The sequence below is a fragment of the Canis lupus genome, chromosome 7, assembly GCF_048164855.1.
Source record: "Canis lupus baileyi chromosome 7, mCanLup2.hap1, whole genome shotgun sequence".
In the NCBI taxonomy this organism is placed as follows: domain Eukaryota; kingdom Metazoa; phylum Chordata; class Mammalia; order Carnivora; family Canidae; genus Canis; species Canis lupus.
Genome location: NC_132844.1, coordinates 2,253,052 through 2,274,246, shown reverse-complemented (window position 1 = coordinate 2,274,246; position 21,195 = coordinate 2,253,052). Strand labels below are relative to the sequence as shown.

The 21,195-nt window shown below is 44.6% G+C and overlaps 1 protein-coding gene and 1 long non-coding RNA gene across 8 annotated transcripts in view; one reads left to right on the top strand and one right to left on the bottom strand.

The window, feature by feature from the left end:
• The window catches only part of HS3ST5 (heparan sulfate-glucosamine 3-sulfotransferase 5), a 255,230-nt gene that overhangs the window by 101,779 nt on the left and 132,256 nt on the right, over positions 1-21,195 (bottom strand). For 6 of the 7 annotated variants that reach the window (XM_072831686.1, XM_072831687.1, XM_072831685.1 and 3 more), the window contains one exon: positions 196-304. The gene's annotated coding sequence lies outside the window, so the exon portion shown is untranslated. The remainder of the gene's footprint in view (positions 1-195; positions 305-21,195) is intronic. The other variant, XM_072831690.1, reaches the window with a different exon arrangement.
• Positions 15,148-21,061, top strand: LOC140636201 (uncharacterized). The gene is made up of 2 exons (XR_012033498.1): positions 15,148-15,275; positions 20,861-21,061. It is a non-coding gene; the product is annotated as an uncharacterized lncRNA (long non-coding RNA).

Genomic DNA, 21,195 nt, shown 5'->3' with positions numbered 1-21,195 from the left:
GCCGTCTGTGCAGCGTCTGAGAAGCCCGGAGAGGAGCGAGGGCCTCCTGTGGGACGGCCACCGGGGGTTCCTGTGGGTCTGTGCCATGCCAGCCACGGGCGCTTGCAGGAGGCTGACGAGGTGGCAGGGCAAGGACACGCGGGGTGGGGGCACCGCGGGGTGGGGATCGGAGCGCACGCGGGAGGGCACACGTACCTACATTCAGACACGTCTCGGCGGCCCGCGAGGATTATCTGGTTGGTGGATATTCCATGGCCCACTCACCACCGCCTGTCCCCGTGGCTTCTTCTCTGCTTCTTAGCACCTGGCGGTGGAGATGGAGACAGAGTGGTTTCCCAGTTAGTCTTTTGTTTCATTTTGATTATTATTATTTTGCAGCTCCTTAGTAGCTATGGTTAAAGATGTGTTACGAGAAGAAGCAGAAGTATTTCAGATGCTCAGAACATTTCTTTCTCTGTCCTTCCTTCCTTCCTTCCTTCCTTCCTTCCTTCCTTCCTTCCTTCCATCCATCCGTCTCTTTCTTTCTTATATGGTACTCCCAGGGCCTTTATTACACAATTTGCCGATGAGCAGCAGAGCTCACATGTGAGCCTAACCCTGGCATATGTCATCGTTCATCCCCTTTGATCAGAGACGGGGGCTACGCACATGCACTTTCAGGTAATGCTTCCTGCAGCAGAACCTCGTGCTGACCGTGCTGCTGCTGGAGTTTTTAGGTGAGAGGGGTTCGATGTACTCTCTGCACACTGCGTATCTCCAGTCTGCCCTTACGGCCGTATGGCGATTATCCACATCGATCACGTTTACCTTTGCTACCACTTTGATATATTAAGTGCTTGCTGCTTCTTCCTAAGTTGAAGACAGAACACCAGGAGACCTGAGTGATTCTCTAGCTGCGGGGTACACCTGTGGCTCTAACGCTAAAGCACCATATTAGAGAGAGAGAAGGAAAGAAAGAAGAAGGAAAAAAAGAAAGAAGGAAGGAAAGAAAGAAAGAAAAAAGAGAGAAGGAAAGAAAGAAGAAAATGAAAAAAAATTAAAAAAAAGAATAAAATAGGTTTGCAATATCCAAGTCTTTTTCTTTTATTTTTTTAAAGATTTTATTTATTCATGAGAGACACAGAAAGAGAGAGAGGCAGAGACACAGGCAGAGGGAGAAGCGGGCTCCCCGCGGGGACCCCGATGTGGGACTTGATCCCGGGACCCCGGGGGTCACACCGGAGGAGCTAAAACCACTGAGCTAAACACTGGAAAGCGGAGCTAAACCACTGAGCCACCCGCACTGCCCCAAGTCTTTTTCTTTAAAGTAAGATTTCATCGTTTTTTTTTTTTTTCCAGGCTATTATTAAGCACATATAATGACATCTAAATAGATTATAGGAGCCAGGTCCCAACACATCATTATCACTAGTATATATTTGCTGATAGCAGACGTAAAGATTATCCTGGTCCAAAATGGCCAGGATATTCGTCTTTTACGCAGGTCCCTCATATGCAAATGCACTTAGAGTGTCACACATACAGAGATGCTTTTTTTTAAAAAAAATTATATATTTATTTGAGAGAGAGAGAGAGAGAAAGAGAGAGAGAGAGAGGAGCGAGCATGCAGGGAGAGGGGCAGAGAGAAGGAGAGGGAATCCGAAGAAGACTCCCTGCAGAGCGCAGAGCCCACAAAGGGGCTTGATCCCAGGACCCTGAGACCATGACCTGGGCCGAGATCAAGAGTCCGACGCTTAACCGCCTACGCCACCCGTGCGCACGGCCCCACTTTCTTCCAAGAGAAAGAAAAGACCTTAAAATTGTATATGCTGGGCGGCCTGGGTGGCTCGGCGGCTTAGCGCTGCCTTCAGCCCAGGGAGTGACCCCGGGGTCCCGGGATCGAGTCCCGCGTCGAGCTCCCTGCATGGAGCCTGCTTCTCCCTCTGTCTGGGTCTCTGCCTCTCTCTCTCTCTCTCTCTCGGTCTCTCATGAATAAATAAATAAAATATTTTTTTAAAAAGTTGTATACACTTGGCTAACAGCCAGCGGCCGACCCTTCCGTCTCCTCCAACACCCTTTCACACGTCGCTTCCAGTTCTTCCACCTGCTCCTCGTGCATTGCCCCCTCACTATCCCAACACTGCCCAGACGGTTCCAGAGAAGCCGGAGAGGCAGCAGGAATAAGCCCACACACTCGGTTCCAGGAGGCACGCGTGAATGATGCTGTGCCCCCGTCGGCCTGCACGCTGGACCCACCGCGCGGGAGAACCCCCGCACGCTCCCCACGCCCGCGGACCTCCGCGTGAGACAACGCGACAAAAGCCTCCACCTCTCTGCTTCTCAATTTGTTTGAGAAGCGAGAATTATTTGTAAAGTTCCCAAATAAACAGAAATCATTGCAATTATGAATAATTAAAATGCTGAACTCAAGAGGGCACTCAACATTCGTCACGCCGCGGAACCCATCCCCTAAGGGTAGTACCTTCAATTAGTTCGGGGCTACGACAAGAAAAATGTGACAATCGGTAATTGCAGGTATTTAGCACAAGGAACAAAACAAGCTAACTTGCTTTTAGGTCACTCTCTCTCAGCCAGCAGAGGCACTGCTCTCGTCTGGATTTTTAAGGTCTATACTAACCCCAGGAAACAGAAACACAAGAGAGAGCAGGATGGCAAGAAAAACACGCCGCCCCCACGGGGCGAAGGCGAGGCTCGTGGGCTTTATTCAGCATCTGGGAAAGGTTCAAGTAGAAGGTGTCACGCACAATAAGTAGCTTTAAAAGATAATCTTTTGAAGGATATTTTGTAAGATTTATCAACCTTTTTACTCAACCTACAAATATTGACTAAGCACTTGCCGGGTTATGGTTCACGCTAAGTGATAGTTCCATCGCACTATAAAAACCAGCCAATGGTTATTTTTTTTTTTTTGACTCTATACAAATTACCAGAGAGAAGTTTGAACAGAGCGATATATTCTTATCTTCTTACAAATATAAAGTTTGGTGTATAGATAGCTGCTACCTAGAAAATGAAGCTATTATTAATTATTATTATTATTAATAATGCATTATTCCGCATTACTCTTGAAGTTGTACTAAATTATTTTAATTAAAAAAATGTCACAAACTATTCAGCTCTTTTCCTCAGCGCCTCATCCATAAAAAGTAGATTTTTTTTCTTACAAAAGATACCCATTTTTTTTGGTAGTGACAAGTGTTATTCCCGTTATCAGAATTTTTCTGAGATGTTTTTCTGAGATATAGACCCCAAATAGTAAGTCAAGTTGGAAGTGGTTCAGAAAATAGTAACTGCAGTTTTGTGTCTAAGAGGCTATAGCAAAGCAGACTTTTTTGCTCCAATTCAATTTCCAATTGACAACAATGACCTAAGGAAGAGTTATCTTTTACTAGCTGCCACTTTGGAAAGATACATTTTGCCTTTCATTTAAGTAGAGGAAAGAATTCATTAGAAATGTGATGCAAGTCCTCTCAGAATGATAAATCTCAAGTTACTGATTCCACTTTTAATGATTAGTTGCCTGAGTCTTGTATTTAATTAAAATGGTTATTTTAAATGCTTATATTTAATTTACACATAATTAGCTAAACCTCAATGTTACTGCTTCATCCATTTTGAAATTAATTAATTTATAAAATAGCTCAAAAAGCGCTGTAAAATTTTAATATTAAGATAAATCAGGGGCAGCCCCGGTGGCTCAGCGGTTTAGTGCCTGCCTTCGGCCCAGGGCGTGATCCTAGAGTCCCGGGATCGAGTCCCGCGTCGGGCTCCCTGCATGGAGCCTGCTTCTCCCTCGGCCTGTGTCGCTGTGTCTCTCTCATGAATAAATAAATAAAATATTAAAAAAAAAAGATAAATCAGGATTCCTTTGTATCTTGTGTTGGTTTCAGTTGTAACTCCTAATGAGCCAGTTGTAGTAGGTGTGACTCTAGGCTATCTCGATGGGCTAATAGGTAGTAGAATCCAATATTGATGCGTCATTGATGTTTCCTTTGTACATACGATGCATGCTTCAACCTCTTAGGTAACAACAGTCTATACAGTCAAGGATCTGATTGCTCTGACTATAAAGGGAACTAAATTTTATAGACTGATTTTTGTTTTTTGGTTTATTATTTTTTTAAATTTTGGTTTTCATACATTTAGGGGCAACCACTGCTTTTAGCACATGACTCATAAATGTGTAACAATCGGGATCCCTGGATGGCGCAGTGGTTTGGCGCCTGCTTTTGGCCCAGGGCGCGATCCTGGAGACCCGGGATCGAATCCCACATCAGTCTCCCTGCATGGAGCCTGCTTCTCCCTCTGCCTGTGTCTCTGCCTCTCTCTCTCTCTCTCATAAATAAATAAATAAAATAAATAAATATTAAATAAATAAATAAAAATTAAAAAATGTGTCACAATCGGTATAAAAAAAAAACCTTTGAGTCAGTCTGATAATGGAACCAGGACATGTTCTGACTTCACCTTCTATTTAAACGCACAACATGGTTTATACACCTAGGAACCAAGAGAGAACGGGTGGTAACGTACGGCAGTTTTTCCAGGCTTACAGATTCTGAGGAAATCCGAATCACCGACAATAACCATCGCAGTGGCTTTCCTGGGGCCAGTGAGGAGCTCCATCTATGAATATCCCACTCCTCGGTGTGTCTGGTGGAAAAACTGCCAGGCTGTGCAAATCTCTTAATGATATTGCTACCATGTATTAGCTGCTAAATACGTGTTGGCACTGACCTTAATGCCTCATGAGCTGGCGTTATAAGGTCCATTTAATAGGTGGACAAAGTGAGGCCTGGGGAGTCCAAGGCACTTGCCAAGGGCCCCATAGCTAGTAGCGGAGGAGGCAGGATGCACAACCTCGTGGCACAGCTCTGCGCCTCGCTGCCCCAGCTCCCAACCCAGAGCCCTCCAGGAGGCGTTTCCAGTCGTGAGATGCTTATAAGCACCACCACCACCAGCACCAAACACCTCTCCCTTGCAATAACAGTGTGAGCTAATTAAAAGACGAAGGCAACACACTTGGCTCAGCTGTTAGGAATTAAAATCTACTGCTCCCAATATTAGACTCTCTCATAACGATATACACAGAATTTTCTAGTATTTTATTAAAACCTGGACCCTTCCAGTGGGGGAATCTGTTCCTGCCGTTCTCTGATTAGAAGCTCAAACCTTTTGCATCCCCTCCCACCCTTGAGGAACTCTAATTCTGAGCAGGCTCAGCTTTACGCGTGAAATGAAGCTCCGCAGAGTGTTTCTCCTCTTTTCACACCAGGACAATTACGCGGCGTTCCAGGATGCCTTTAAGCTGTACCGTATCTCCATTACCTCAACTGCCATCTGTTTTCTATTTCTTTCAACCCTCCTCCCTGGTACCCTAAACAATGAATGATATTCCCACTCAAGAGCCAGACTTAGTGCATTCCCTGCCAAGGATGTGGGTTAACATATATAGATATCCCTCCTGTTTAGGTAAGATGATACGAGGCTGTGATCAAAGCCAATTATCTATTGATTTTTCAGTTTAGCTTCCCAACTTTCAACCCTTATCTTCATTGTGGAAATCCTCAAAAGATCCGAAGCATCGGATCCATCACAAATTAATCATAACGGGGAAGTACTATTTGAGGAATGAGTAGGGGTAGACACACAGGCGCATCTGCTTTGTTCATCTTGCTAAGGCCTCTAAATGCCATCTGTTCTCCATTCTTTCCTGGCTCCCATCTTTCCCTAGGTTAAAAGATTTTAAAATGACCGTGGGGGTGGGGGTGGGGGGGGAGAAAAAAAAACTCAACTTGAAAACTAGTTTGAGATTTTAATTCTGTATTTCATCTGCCAAATAGTGAAGTACAGTCAGCCTCAGCAAGTGTTCCTAATAGATAAGGGAGCTGTTGCTTCCCATATAATTACGTGGAGTCTGACGGTAGACAGAGCCAACCGTATCATCTTCGTACTATCAGAAGTGCTAGGAAGTCTGAAAGAAATCCATTTTGAGGAGGGTCTGAGCTACTTTTATTTTACTTCAAGTAAGGGTTATCATGGAGTAGAACTGATAATTCTTTGGGGGAACGATTTTTGGAATATATTTATAAAAAAAGTATGAAAGGGTAAATGAAACTGGCGGTTGTGACTGGCAGTAAGTCCAGGCATTTTGTGTTCTTTTGTGTTTGCTTTGGAATGTTAAACAGGTCGGGTTCTTTGTAAAAGAAAACATTTTATTCAGAACATTTTCCCATGAAAGCCCTCTTTGACAAAGTGTCATTTTTTGATCTATTAGTACATGTCTGCCCACATTTTATATTCAAAAAAGGCATGCAATGTTTCAACAACTTCTGACAAGCGTGGGGGAACTGAACCTGCACAGAATCCGCTCTAAGTGCAATGCTGTGTAGCCCGTTACATCTTCTGTTTCCTACTTCCTCATGGCAGACCACAGCGCTTTTAATTCTATCCATTTCTGGTTAGAAAAAAAAAAAAAGAAAAAAGAAAAAAAAAACACAAAGAAATCAAATAAGGTGAGTAATTAGAATAGGAAACGTAAGTCGTCAGTAAAATGCGTTTTAAGCATAAAATTCTATGATGTGAAAAAAAAAATTCTACAATGTGTTGAGAAAAGGAGCTAAAGAAACAGTGGTCAGTGAATTACGAATACGCCACGGGAGCTAAGTCAAGGAATTTTCTAGAAGACTAGCCAAGGACTCTCGAGACATTCAGCTCCCTCTTCGTTACACCTGGAGCTCTCCTACGAGGTCGTGCGCTTCAACATCAAGCCCTCCTCTCTCTGCCTTGGCCTCTTCCGTCTCTCCTCGGCCCGAAGGCCCTCCCCCCAGCCCCCCGATGTGCAGGCTCCCGCTCCAGGGGTCACTGTCCGCAGGAAGGCTTCTCTGGCAGTTGTCTCCCTGGGAACCTTTTCCCGGGACCTGGGGAACCATGTCCTCTGCACTGCAAGGCCCGGCCGCCCGGGGATGTCACGGCCTCCCTGCTCGCCCACGACGTCCACAGGCTGGAAGCCCCACGAAGGCTAAGGCCACGTCTGTCCTGGCTGCTGCTGCACCTCCGCCGCCTGGCCCTGCTTGGAATAGTCCAGATGCTCTCAAACACTCTGTTAAACGGCCTGAGGAGTCGCCTAAGTGACAGGCTCCTATCTGATCAATGTCCACTTTCTCCGTTCGGGCGACAACACATGTCGTTACACACGACGACTCTGAAGACCGAGTCGGCAGGTGTCCCCGCTCGTGTTCCCGTTTGATTAGGTCATCGAGCGGGGCCAACAGGCCTCGTGTTTCGGTGCAAGGGCTTCCTTACCCCCGGCTGGACGCAGAGAGTCGGGGACAGGAGGCGCCCCCACTGAGTGTTGAGGTCGGGGGGACGGGGGCGCCTGGCCGGGGTGGAGATCCAGACACGAACGGCAGCCAGAGGGTGAACCCCAAGGGGCAGAGGGGTTTACGGAGAGGGATGCGGGGCATCTGCAAGGACAGAGGGCCTTGCTTGACATCGCGGGTCACCGGGAGGTGGGGACTTCGGGAGGGGCTGCTGTGACCGACAAGGACAGCAGGGCAAGCCGGGGCCTTCGAGTGAGTCGGGGGGAGGGAGGGGGAGACGGGGGCCTCTTATGAATATTGTTAGTAGATAATCAAGAGCTGTAATAATCAATATTCTCTTGAAAGGACCTTAAATCTAATGAAGCAGCTGCGGATAACTAAATTATGATTATGACAAATTCAGGGAATTGGTTCAGGGTTCCCTGCATCCAAAATTCAAATAAGCAATCAAAGTGAAATCGCATTAGCTGACCTCCTCCAGCCCCCTCTGCAGTAGGGGAGGCCTCCTCAAGAACACGGCAGCAGAGAGCAGCGCGACGCCAGGGCCACCGTGTGTCCCGACGGCCTGTGGCGGGGGGCGAGGGTGGCTGGCGCTGGGTGCGGCGGGGGCGCGAGGGGAGGGCCCGGGCCAAGGCACCGGCCCTTGCAGAGAGATGCGTGGGACTCTTACTTTCAGAATTGCCACAGCAGGGCTTTTATTTATTTATTTATATAATAAATTTATTTTTTATTGGTGTTAAATTTGCCAACATACAGAATAACACCCAGTGCTCATCCCGTCAAGTGCCCCCCTCAGTGCAGCAGGGCTTTTCTTAAGTCAGGATTAAAAACACGACGGAATGAATAAATAAATAAATAAATAAATAAATAAATAAATAAAATAAAATAAAATAAAAACATGACGAGCTAACGGAATGTGATCTCCCACAGCAAAAGACACTAAAAGACACAGCAAAAGACAATAAAAAAACAGTTTTTATTCCCACATAAGGTACTTAACACAGGGGCCACAGGTTCACAGAGTAGCGCGGGCACCGATGGGCCATCGTGTATATAAAAGAGAGTCTTTCTCGGTATTTTGTAGCTGTCAAGCCTTCAGTATTTGTGTCTTTAGGAATTCTTCATTTGCAGTATATTGTAAGAGTTCTCCAGGAGCAAATGTGGAGATGCTCTTGCTGCTCCCTTCAGGGCCCCCCGGGGCCGGCGGTGCAGGGGAGCAGCAAACAATATCGAGGACAATAACCGTGATGAGCGACTTAAGAGCGCGGGCTACGGGGCCCCCGTCAAAGAAGCGCGTCCGTGGTGCTGACCTGCGTCTTCACCCCAAGGCTGTTGCCCCCCGTCCGTCCTCTCTTTCCACAAATGGGTCCGCGGCAAGGAAGTGCCACTTGCAGCAAGGCGGAGACTCAGAGCCCTCATTTGTGTCCTTAATCAGAACTACGAGAATGTTTCTGAAGGAGCCGCGGTGCCTTTCATTCGCTCAGAGCCTGATGCCCACGAGCCGCCTAGGCCCTGCCGTCGGGCCGGCCGCGAGGCCTTTCCCAAAGGCCCACCCGGGGCAGACAGTAGAACGTCCACCCCCCCCCACCCCCAGACAGGAAAACGAGGGGAGGTATAATTGTTGAATATGCACAGGCTTTTCTAAGAGCACAGACAGAGGCTCTGGGTCGTGAGTCTACTTTCACGTCTACGCTCCGGCTCGGCCGCGCTAGGGGTCTGTGTGCAGCAGCGTCGGGAAGCCTGCTCTCAAGCCTCTCGCTCTGCACCTTGCTGCCCAAGCCCCTGCCCAGTTTCGCCCCAGAGAAACACCTGTGCACACCTGCGTTTCCCTCTCAACCGAGGAGGCCCTCACCAGGGCTCATACCCCGTCCCCCCCTGCTCATGCTCAGAGCTTGTGCACAAATCGACTGTCCTTTGAGTGTGAGGCCTCACACCTCTTAACACCCAGATCTAAAGAAACAGGTATGGGGACGTCCGGGGGGCTCAGCGGTTGAGAGTCTCCCTTTGGCTCAGGCCATGACCCTGGGGTCCTGGGATCGAGTCCCGCGTCGGGCTCCCTGCATGGAGCCTGCTTCTCCCTCTGCCTGTGTCTCTGCCTCTCCCTCGTGTCTCTCATGAATAAATAAATAAAATCTTAAAAAAACAATAAGAAAGAAAAAAAACAGGTATGTATCAAAATAGCACCTACATTTATTACCTAAAAAAAAAAAAAGATGACACTTGAAATAGCCAAGTCTTTCGACACGGGGCTACCATCTGATAGGAAATAATATGGCATGAAGGGCAGCGGAAAAACATACCCTTTCACTCTTTTAGATTCAGCGTATTTCAGACTTAGACCTATGGGAACATGATGAGGGTGTATTATAATCACTCGAATGTTCCTAAAGGTCTGACATATTTAAAGAGGGTGTGTAATATCCAGGTGGGGCTCGAGTGAACGTAACCGTCCCGCCGCTGTTCTGCAGAACGGTGGCGTGGCTAAGGACAGCAGTACCCACCCCTCAAAGGCAATAAAGAACACACTTAAATGTGCCCTATTTCTAACTATGGTGACACATTGCTCTTTGTCAGCACTTTACTGGTTTCACGAGAATAAAAACAAATACTGGGGTCTTTACTCCGAAATCCATTTCCAGAACTTACCTTACTAACAAAGGACTTAGCCCTGTGAGAGGTGTTCTAGTTATAAAAGAGGAATTTCCTTCACTACGAGTTTGCTGTTTGAAAGGCTGTCTCCATTTGGCACCATTAATTTATACGTGTGCATGAAAAGCCACAAACCCTAAAATCATATACCTTCCCGTGAGCCACGTGATGCACCGAAAGGAGGAGACTTCACTGAAACGACAGGACTTTTCTGTCGCGGGCAACGCTGGTACCGTACGCAACCACATGGGAAGAGGAAAAGAAATCCCACACTGGGTTTAAACATGAAAAGAAAAGAATTTGGGGCTACGTCCAGTTCGTTTTCCACATCGTTTCTGGTGGTCACTTATTTACCACAATAGCGCGTTCACGGAAGTCTCGCAAATACACTTATTCTTACTTTTTTTCCCTTTCTTTTGTGGAGGCATAAGACGACGGGCAGCTGATGTCAGCGCTTCCCTCAGCTGTTTTGATCTTGGACCGTATGTACCTGAACTCAGGCTGCCTCCAGCAATAAAGGAAAACAAGGCACATCTCCGAAGCAGCAAACCAACAACCGGTTTTACTACACGGTGACTGCAGAGAAGTGTCTCGGAGAGTGGGTTTTCAGCTATCTGAAATGGCTTATTAATCACAACCAAGTTCGTTGTCCAATGGGCCCTGCGTAAGGATGACAAGAGGATGAAAAACACAACAGATAACATGCTGTATGGCCACCCAAGAAAACAAAAGCTGCTCTGCAATTACGTCTGTAGCCAAGGGCCACCCGCTTTAGCTCGCCTTGTGAATCAAGACGGAAAGATGAAGGTAAAAAGGGGATCACACGTACGTCCAACACCAAGGAGGTTCCCCGGACTGTCTTACGCAGACTTGCCACACACGGGAAGAAAGGGAGCTGGCAACCCAAAGGGGCCCCTTTCAGAAAGTGTCTCCGTGGAGCTTTAAATTTCCCCAATTTTCTTTACATTTAAGAATCTGTTTCCCTTCTTGCCAGGCTGACACTTGTCAGAAACAAGATTCAGGAAAGCAAAGCAGACATCACGGGACGATGGACAGATCGAGGTATACGTCTTTCCAGGACAAGAATGCGGTCGTTATCTGAAGGCCGTCTCTGGGGGGGAGCAATGAAGGAGGAGACAAGCTCTTAGAGGGTAAGGGTGGGGGGAGTTTTTTACAAGCCACGTCAAGTAAGAGTCCTTCGCGCGTTTTTGAAGAAGAAATGAGCAATATTTATCACACATGTGACGAGCTCTCTTTTTGAGCACACGTTTTTGTCTCTTTTTTTTATGTATATCCGGCCATTCCCAGGAACTGTGTGAGCTGCCCAGAACAAGGCCATTGTGTATGTGGGACAGGGCTGGGGACTCGGGAGCCTGCCGACTTCAGGATCTTGCCATTAGGCCCATTCGCTCTCTAGAACATAAGCCCCACAAGGGTAGGTTTTGGTTTTGTTGGTTTTTTGCTCCCTGCTCTATGTCTGGCACCGCTAACCTTGCCTGGAGGATAGCATAGATGCAGCAAGTATCTGGAGTAGGAACAAATGGATGTGGACCAGGTCGGACCCCAAATCCCCCAGCCTTGGCTACCATATGTCGTTCCCGACTCATAGACAAGTCAGCTGGTAAAATACTACTCCTTTAAGCCTCACAGCAGCCATGTGATAAAAGCATCATTATCTCCGTTGTAGGGTCAGTGGGGAAGTACTAGAATTACAATGAGGTAGTTTAGTGACTTGCCTGAAGTCCTGCAACTTGTGGAAGGTAAAAGTGAACCTGGTTAGGTCCCAAGCTGAAGCTCTGACTCGCTGCACCAAATCCTGGTTATGGGTGCTCCTCAGGTCGATGACTCGGCCCGTGCAGGGTCTCATTCTTGGCTTTACCCTGATCCCTGGTCTTAGCTAAACTCTGCTCCAACTCTGGTCTCGGGATCCTGCCCTGTGCCTGATGATGGCTTTGCTTCAACATTCCAATCTCGCCAGGACCCCTGAGTGGTGGTGTCTCAGCTCAGGCTGCCACAACAAGATTCATACACCTAGTGGCTTAAACAGTTGGTTGTCTCACAGTCCTGGGTGTGGGAGCCTGAGATCCTGGCGCCAGCACTGTCAGGGTCCAGTGAGACCTCTCTTCCTGGCTCGCAGACGGCTACCTTCCTACTGGGTGCACATATGGTCTTTCTTGGGTGTGTGCACATGCAGAGAGAGAGAGAGGGAGAGAGAGGGAGAGAGAGGGAGAATGGGAGAGAGAGATCTTTTTTTTCTTGTGAGGCCACCAATCCTACTGGATCTGGACGCAGATCCTTATGACCTCATTTAACCTTAATCACCGCCTAAATGTTCTATCTGCAAATACCATCGCACTGGGGGCCAGGGTTTCCAACTGTGAATTTGTGAGGGACACAATCCAGTCCACAGCGAGTGTCCTGAGCTAAACTATCTGGTACACTAACAACCAATTACACTCCATTTCCCTGCTTTTAATCAGATGACTCACTGTCATATTCACAGGAATGACTCTTTTGTCACCTTTTCTGTTCTTGCCAATGTCTGCCTCAGTAATCTAGAGATCACATAGGCATATTTCAGTCACATTCCGTATTGGATTTGAAGAACTATTCAAATTCAAGGCATGCAATCTTTCCAACAATAGTCCTTCAGGGGCTCCTTGATCTTTCCAGGGTCTTCCAGAGCAAGCATTACAGAGGAAAACACAGACATGGGGTCATACACCTGAGTGCTGACCCTCCTTTCTAGCTGATTGACAGAGAAGATATGGGAAGATTCACAAAAATACCTATTTTTAAATCATTGTTTGTCTAAATCTACCAAATCATAGACACTTCCTGCTTGCCAAAGGAAAGTTTCATAGCTACCGTGTGGCCTAACATCGTTTCTAATGGCCATCATCTCAATGAGCTCTTTTCCTACATGTCACTGAGAATTTGTTCTGAGCAGACAATGATCACAGGGTCAGTACAACCCTAACTTACAGCTCTAAATGTTCCTTGGGCTTATCCTGAGTATTTCTTGGAATCAGATCTCAGAATCAGAGATCATATTCTGACCTAATTATTACAAAGCTTCCTTACTACGGGGGGGAAATGAAACCTTCAAAGCAGCCTCTCTTTGGTAACAAGAGCCTTGTTCTTGGAACTTGTAGTAAGCTTCTATGGGGTGGCAGTGAATCCTGTAGAAGAGTACAAGTACGTGGTATAGGGGCCCCACCGAGAGTCCAAAAATGCTGTTGTACATTTGACTACTGTCGACATGACTAAAACGTGAGTCCTGGTGCAGCTGTGTGAACTAAAAAGAGCTCTCGTTTTGGTACGAGTGGGTCTCCCGACTCTGAGCAATGTCCTTTAGGGAATTCAGGGATCTGAATGTGTGTGTGATAAGGACACTCACTGTCTGGAATTACAAGGTTCCTCTGGAGGGAAGGTACTTCTTTATACCTTTCATTAGTATAAGATACAATAGCGTGTCCTCTACATGTGATTAAAACCACTAAAATATAAGTATCCACAGTAAATGCAAAGCCGTTATCTAAGCCAGGATGAGAATATGTGCCAGTTACATATGTTGCAGTATTTATAGGAGTTTCTTGGAAATATTGTAACAAGTCATCATTAGATTTTTCACATAATTACTGATGAATATAAAATTTAAATTATTTATTTCCTAAAGAAGAGACCCATCATCCCGAAGCTGCTATTGGATACTAAATTTAGACAATAATGCAAAATTCAAAAGGAAAAAGTCATTATTTTTTGCAACATTTTCTTTCATCACTGAACAAAGAAAATGAAGTTTTCTGTAGTTGGGCAACACTATGATAATTAGTTTAATTTGTTTAATTTAATTTCAGCTTCTCTAACAGGCCAAGCTATATATTTTTCTATAAACTGTAGAGAAGAGTTCTAGATAAGGAACTTGGAGATGTGAGTTCTTACTTTGGCTCTGGCATTAAATAGCTTTGAGACTCGGGGCAGACTGCTAGACCTTCTGGACCCTGAGATTTCTGGGCTGCAAAAGGAGGGAATAAGGTGAGAAGAGGTGAGCTCTGACGTCCTAACAGCTTCCCCTGGCCTGTGGCTCCAGGTGGTTATCCCTGTTTCTAGGGGCACTAAAGTCAATGTCCGTGAAGAGAGGAAATAGTGAAGGTTATTCCAGGTGAATATTATCCTTCCCATGGTCCCAGCGGCTAACCTGCCATCATTAAACAGAATGCTCCAGGTGGCATCTCGCAGTTAGTGACTCTAGCCCAACAGATGCCACGTTGGAAGGTTCCTTACTCTTCTCCGGAGTTCATCACTCATAACGATCTTTCACCCACTACTGGGGTTGGCACAGACTTCAGAATGGCCACCTTCCCATTCTTTCAGGGTTTATACAAGATTGAACAGGAAATCTGGGTCACGGCATTTAGCATAATTGGTAGTGATAGTTACATACCTGTGTAATTGTGTCCTAACCCTCTTTCGGGTGTAAATCCCAAGACAACTAAGACTAGGGTGTTCTTGGTTTGTTTTTAAATTTGTTTTTTTTTTTTTTATTTTTTATTTTTTCAAGTTAACAAATGAATGTTATCTTAAACAGACAGCCGTATGGGGCTCATTAGGGAACACGGCCGTGCCCTGCCCACACCAATGCCATTTTCACCTCCTCTAAAACAACTACTTTCAACTGTTCCAGCTGAATACTTTGGCATTTTGGGGCTATTTTTGTAAACACCATGCTTATATTACTTTCTCTTGGATGTTTAGTTGTAAACACTGACTGATGAGCTCCCTGTTGGAAGAGAAGGCTTTGGTTCTCCTTCCCACTTCCCCACTATGCTGACACTGTCTCTGAGCCCATTCTCCCAACACAGACCAACAGTGATTGTCGTGAGCATTATCTCGAATTATCATTATGGATTATTACGGATTCTCTGCCGAGTTGTGGAGCATACGATTTTCGTGCTCCCCTTTACACAAATCCTGACACTAAGTTAATAATTACCTGTAGTGTGTTTTCAATAGTTTATCACTCTTTCAATCCTAACTCTTTTCTAATTGTGCAACTATCTCTATACATTTATTAGGTATTCCATCAGTTTTCCTCTTTTGGAGAATTCTTCTGGAATCTTCTGGCTGGTTCCATTCTAAACAACCTGCTGAACAGATGTCATTCTGGAATTTCCAAAGTTCTCTTTTGGATTATTACTTGTGTTTCCTGATTCTGTAAATCCTTTGTATCCTGCTTTCTTTGTTTCTCTCTTTGGTGAAGTATATCTTCCAAAGGCTCCTTGAGAAAATGGTATGTGTAAGGTAAGAGTTTTCTGAATCCTGTATATATTTTGAATCCTGTATATTTAAAAGTAGGATATTGTAAGGTATGTCTATCCTCACAAATCATCATTGGGGCCACTTGATATTTCTAAGCTTCCTTCTAAATTAGAAATGATTCTCCCTCTAATTTTTGAAGGCACCTGGTCTCTTCCAGCTACTCAGTATTGCTGTTGAGAGGACTGATACTCTTCAGATACTTTATCTGATCTATGAAGTCTGTATTTTCGCTTTGGAATCTCTTAGGATTGTTCTTTGTCCCCAGTGGTATAAAATGTCCAATGAATGTTTTTTGTTTTGTTTTGTTTTATTTTGTTTTGTTTTTTAATTCATTGTGCAGGGCACTCCATGACCCTATCAGTGGGGAAACTCAAGTTAATTCTCAGAATATTCCTTTGATGATTTTTTTACCTTCATTTAAATTTTTTTTCTCATAAAGAGGAATTTTTATTATTCAGAAGTAGAATCCTTAGACTAATTAAAAAAAAAAACTCTCATATTGTCCATCTCTTTAATCTTTTTGCTATATTTGCTGGGAAAATGCAATGTCGTCTTCCAATCTTTTATTTTAGTTTTTCATATCTGCTATGATAATTTTAACTTCCAGGCATATTTTTGTGGTTGTTCTCTGAAAGTACCTGTTTTAGGAGCGCATTCTTCTCATTAAAATGAAGCAAAAATCTTATCTCTTCATGTAGTCTCTCTTTCCTGCAGGGTATTACTGTCTGTTTTTCATATGTCAAATGAGATGCCCTCCATAAGACAAGTGTTGATCCACTGCTGTCTACTCACAATTATGAGCAAAGAGCTTGTGAGCATACAGAAACTGGTAATTAGGCTCCTTACTCTAGGGTGACCCTGCTAGGTTGCTTCCTTAAGGAATCTTTGTATCCTTTGTTCTTTTATTTCTGGACTGACCAAACTCCCCAAAGATTCTTCAAATAGCCTTCCTGGGGAAACCTGATTGCCAGGGTTCTGAGTCTGGTGAGAAAGAAGGCTGTGGATCTCAACGTTCCATGCGTGAACACTCACATTTTTAATCCCATTATTTTCAGTGTGGTACTGCTTTCTCTCTTCCCCCAGATGTTCCCAAGTTCACTGACCCTCTGTTTTGCCCTAATCATGGAATAAAACAGTGGGGTCCCAACTGTATGGATGAATGAGGGGATCCGGAGGGGGTCCAGTGTTGCTCTTAGCCTATCTTCCTGTGATTAAGCTCACGTTCACTTCCCAATTCCAGATACACACAGAGGCCATTTCCTGAGCCTTGGGGAGTGCTTCAGTGGGAACTGCATTGCTTCTGGACTTTGCCCACTGCTGGTTTTAGGATTCAGCAGTTTCTCCGTCTACATCTACTTTCCAGCTTAAACCATGTGTTGCTCTTGTCTCCTAACACATGCTTTTGTCCTTACACACGTGTGCTTTCCGAATAATTCTTTTTCAGCTGTTTCATTAGGATCTGGAAGGTAGTTAACACACCATAACTACCATTGTCACCTGTGGCACCTCATCGGGGAGGGCAGTGCTTGGCACTTAGAAAGTCTCTTATAAATATCTGCCGACAAAGAATAAATAAATAAATAAATAAATAAATAAATAAATAAATAATAAATATCTGCCGACTAAGTGAAGGAATCATCACCACGTGTAATTCTTCTCATCCTCTTCATAGAAATGAGGCTCTACCAATTGAACAAATTCTCTGTATTTGTCCCATGCAGATGTCTCCAAATACTCTGAGATATTAAATACTCATTGCTGTTCTAACATAAAACCATTTATGGAGCTCTTTGCTCTCCCAGAACATTGATCACTACGGTGAGGATATTTTTTGGGGGGAGCTAATGCACTATGTAGACCAGAACTGAATACCAGTCTCCAACAATGACAAAGAACTCCGGGGCTGATATTGCCATCTGTCCTGGTTCCCACTTAACATGTATATTAGTTGTTTGAATAGATTCTTGGATGGTGAAGGTCACTTTATTGCTGCCCTTTGAGTATGGGGTCATCATGAATAACCTCCAACTGCAGCTGTGGCCAAAGAGAAAATGACTTCAACTGTTGACAAATGCTCTTGGTACAGACCTAATGGCGGTCTAATCACATTAAATATAGAAAATATGAGACAAAGGAAAACATGGACTTACAAAAGAATCCCACCGCCTACTTCCTGACGTGTTTTCTTCCCCTGAAAAGAAGTACTTCGAATGTATATTCCATGTGCTTGGGTGTTCTCTCTTCGGCTCCCCCTCCTTATGTTATTTTCAGTTACAAAGTAATAGTTATGTTAAAGTGAAAATATCCTTAAAATCGATCATTATTGTCCTTCAGTCCTGCCTTGTTGGTTATGAACACACGTTATACATATGAAAATAGGCTCCTTGTTTTTGTTCGGGCCACCCTTAAACAGGCGGCCTCGAACTGCATTTATTCATGCTGAAATAAATGTCACGTTAGGGACAGAGAAAGAACGTGAGAATCCCATGCGATGAGAATCAGTCTTGAGGCAGGGAACTGCTAGGCCGTGAAAATAAAACAACAGATGCTGGCTCAGGCCAGAGCCTTTATCTCCACTTTCATGCCAGCGCTAGGTAGCGCGTGGAGAATCCTCAGCATGGAGCCCTGCTCCATCAAACACCCACTCGCTCCCTGATCTACGGCATCAAAGTCTGGGGCTTCCCAATTACTCTGGGATGTGTGTGCAGGAGGCTGTTTTCGGAGGAAAGGTGTGGCCCTGCCCCTGGGGTCCCCTGGCCCACCTCCACTCTCAGGCTCCAGTGACCACCTTTGAGGCAATCTCTCCGAATAGATTCCTTCATTCCTGTGAGCAAAATGTCACTGTTTCCATTTGGTTATCATAAAAGCACACGCATCTTCACAACAGCCACTTAAATTTAAGTTTCCTCCAGAGGTCGAAACCTTGAATTCCATTGGCAAATTCTTCCCCAAAGCAAAAAATGGCATATAGGTCTCAATACCTTTTAGAAACAGTTAACCGTTCCTGGAGAGAAAAAATATTTTTCTGGTACTAATTCAAAATTGAAGTTTGTCAGCTAGTCCTTGTGTAGGAAGTAAAATAGTGAATGTCAAATAACATCATGGATATTAGTTTGCACAAGGATTTTATTTTATTTTATTTTTATAATAAATTTATTTTTTATTGGTGTTCAATTTACCAACATACAGAATAAGACCCAGTGCTCATCGCATCAAGTGCCCCCCTCAGTGCTGGTCACCTATTCCCCCCCACCCCCCGCCCTCCTCCCCTTCCACCACCCCTAGTTCGTTTCCCAGAGTTAGGAGTCTTTATGTTCTGTCTCCCTTTCTGATATTTCCCACACATTTCTTCTCCCTTCCCTTATATTCCCTTTCACTATTATTTATATTCCCCAAATGAATGAGAACATACAATGTTTGTCCTTCTCCGATTGACTTACTTCACTCAGCATCATACCCTCCAGTTCCATCCACGTCGAAGCAAATGGTGGGTATTTGTCATTTCTAATGGCTGAGGAATATTCCATTGTATACATAAACCACATCTTCTTTATCCATTCATCTTTCGATGGACACCGAGGCTCCTTCCACAGTGTGGCTACTGTGGACATTGCTGCTAGAAACATTAGGGTGCAGGTGTCCCAGCGTTTCATTGCATCTGAATCTTTGGGGTAAATCCCCAACAGTGCAGTTGCTGGGTCGTAGGGCAGATCTATTTTTACCTCTTTGAGGAACCTCCACACAGTTATCCAGAGTGGCTGCCCCAGGTCACATTCCCACCAACAGTGCAGGAGGGTTCCCTTTTCTCTGCATCCTCTCCAACATTTGTGGTTTCCTGCCTTGTTAATTTTCCCCATTCTCACTGGTGTGAGGTGGGATCTCCTTGTGGTTTTGATTTGTATTTCCCTGATGGCCCGTGACGCGGAGCATTTTCTCATGTGCATGTTGGCCATGTCTATGTCTTCCTCTGTGAGATTTCTCTTCATGTCTTCTGCCCACTTCATGGTTGGGTTGTTTGTTTCTTTGCTGTTGAGTTTCAGAAGTTCTTTATAGATCTTGGAAACTAGCCCTTTATCTGATGGGTCATTTGCAAATATCTTCTCCCATTCTGTAGGTTGTCTTTTAGTTTTGTTGACTGTATCCTTTGCTGTGCAAAAGCTTCTTATCCTGATGAAGTCCCAATAGTTCATTTTTGCTTTTGTTTCTCTTGCTTTCATGGATGTATCTTGCAAGGAGTTGCTGTGGCCAAGTTCAGAAAGGGTGTTGCCTGTGTTCTCCTCTAGGATTTTGATGGAATCTTGTCTCAGATCTTTCATCCATTTTGAGTTTATCTTTGTGTATGGTGAAAGAGAGTGGTCTAGTTTCATTCTTCTGCATGTGGATGTCCAATTTTCTGCACAAGGATTTTAAAGCTTAAATGTTTTTCACAGGGTTCTTTCGCATGACCTTTAGTAAGTCCAGGGAAGAGTCTTGTAACAATTTTTGAAGGAACTTTTGTTGAGATCTATTGCATCCACATAGACTTCTCAATGGCTCAATGATGATGCCTGCAAATACTCCTAAGGTACTTGTCGTGGGCCAGACCCTGTTCTAAGCATTTACATGCATGAACCTATTTAATCCTCCTAGTATCCATTGGAGCTAGACAGCTATTCTCCTCCCGTTCTACAGATGAGGGGATTACCTCACAGGCGAACATCTCGCCCAATATCACCCTGTTAAGTGGCAAGAACACAAGGCCAAAACCTGTCTACCTAAGGTATATTCCACTGTTGGGGGCCTATGCCTTTTAAAATATATATAGAACTTCTTTCTGCTAGGATTTTTTTTTTTTTTTTGAAGAAGTTGAATAGTGATAAATTCAAAATTAAGCTCCAAGGGCCAGGGCCTATGATTTTGGAATTCTAAAGCGTCAATTAAAATAACAATACCCAGAAGCAAGGGTGACATTCCATTTCTGAAAATTTAGAAGACTTGCCTATGGTCTCAGAGGGAGGCCACAGGTTATTATTCTGCTAGAAACCTCAGAGTTCTATTTTTGGGTAAAATTGGACCTAGGATTACATAGCTTTTACCCTGGCGTTACAAAGCAAAGAGAAATAGATCACTCTGACGTCATTAAACTGTGTACGTGATCACAGCTTCTCTTCAACAAGTCATATCACGCGGGGCGCCTGGGTGGCTTGGTCAGTTCAGCATTCAACTCTGAATTTCCGCTTAGGTCATGATCTCATGGGGTCATGGGATCAAGCCCCCCGTGGGGGCTCTACATTGCACACAGAGTCTGTTTGTCCCTCTCCCTGTTTTCTCTCTTTCAGACTCTCCAATCAATCAGTCAATCAATCAATCAATCAAATCTTTTAAAAAAAAGTTATGTCCTGAGCCTCTACAGCACGGAATAGGATTTGATGATTTTTAAATGCATATCCATAGTTCCTATAGAAGTTTATTGCATGCTAAGTTGTTTTTTCTTCCTTTTTTCTTTTTTAAAAAAATTTAACCTGATAGCATGGATGTATTTGCTTTTTTTTTTTTTTCTTTATTCCTTTCTTTTTTTCCCCTTCCAGATTCTGTCTGCTAACATCACGCAGTATTAATGGAAGCAGGACTAAGTGGGTAATGCCCTGCTGCCCATTCATGAAGCACACTGAATCAACAAGCTCCTGTTAATCACTAATGTGTGGGACAGTAGAGATCAAAGCTACCCACCTCCTGATTTAATCAGCTTCGTGGGAGGCGCAGACATATAAACAAATGATGCCCGTTCAGTATGGTGCAGGCTAAAAAAAGAAATACAGACAGATGAGAAGGGGGAAGGGAGGGTACGTGGGTGCGTGTGTGTATCACAGGAGCGTCGATACAGAAGGAAAATGGACTCTCCTTGTTAAAGTCAGGGAAGTCC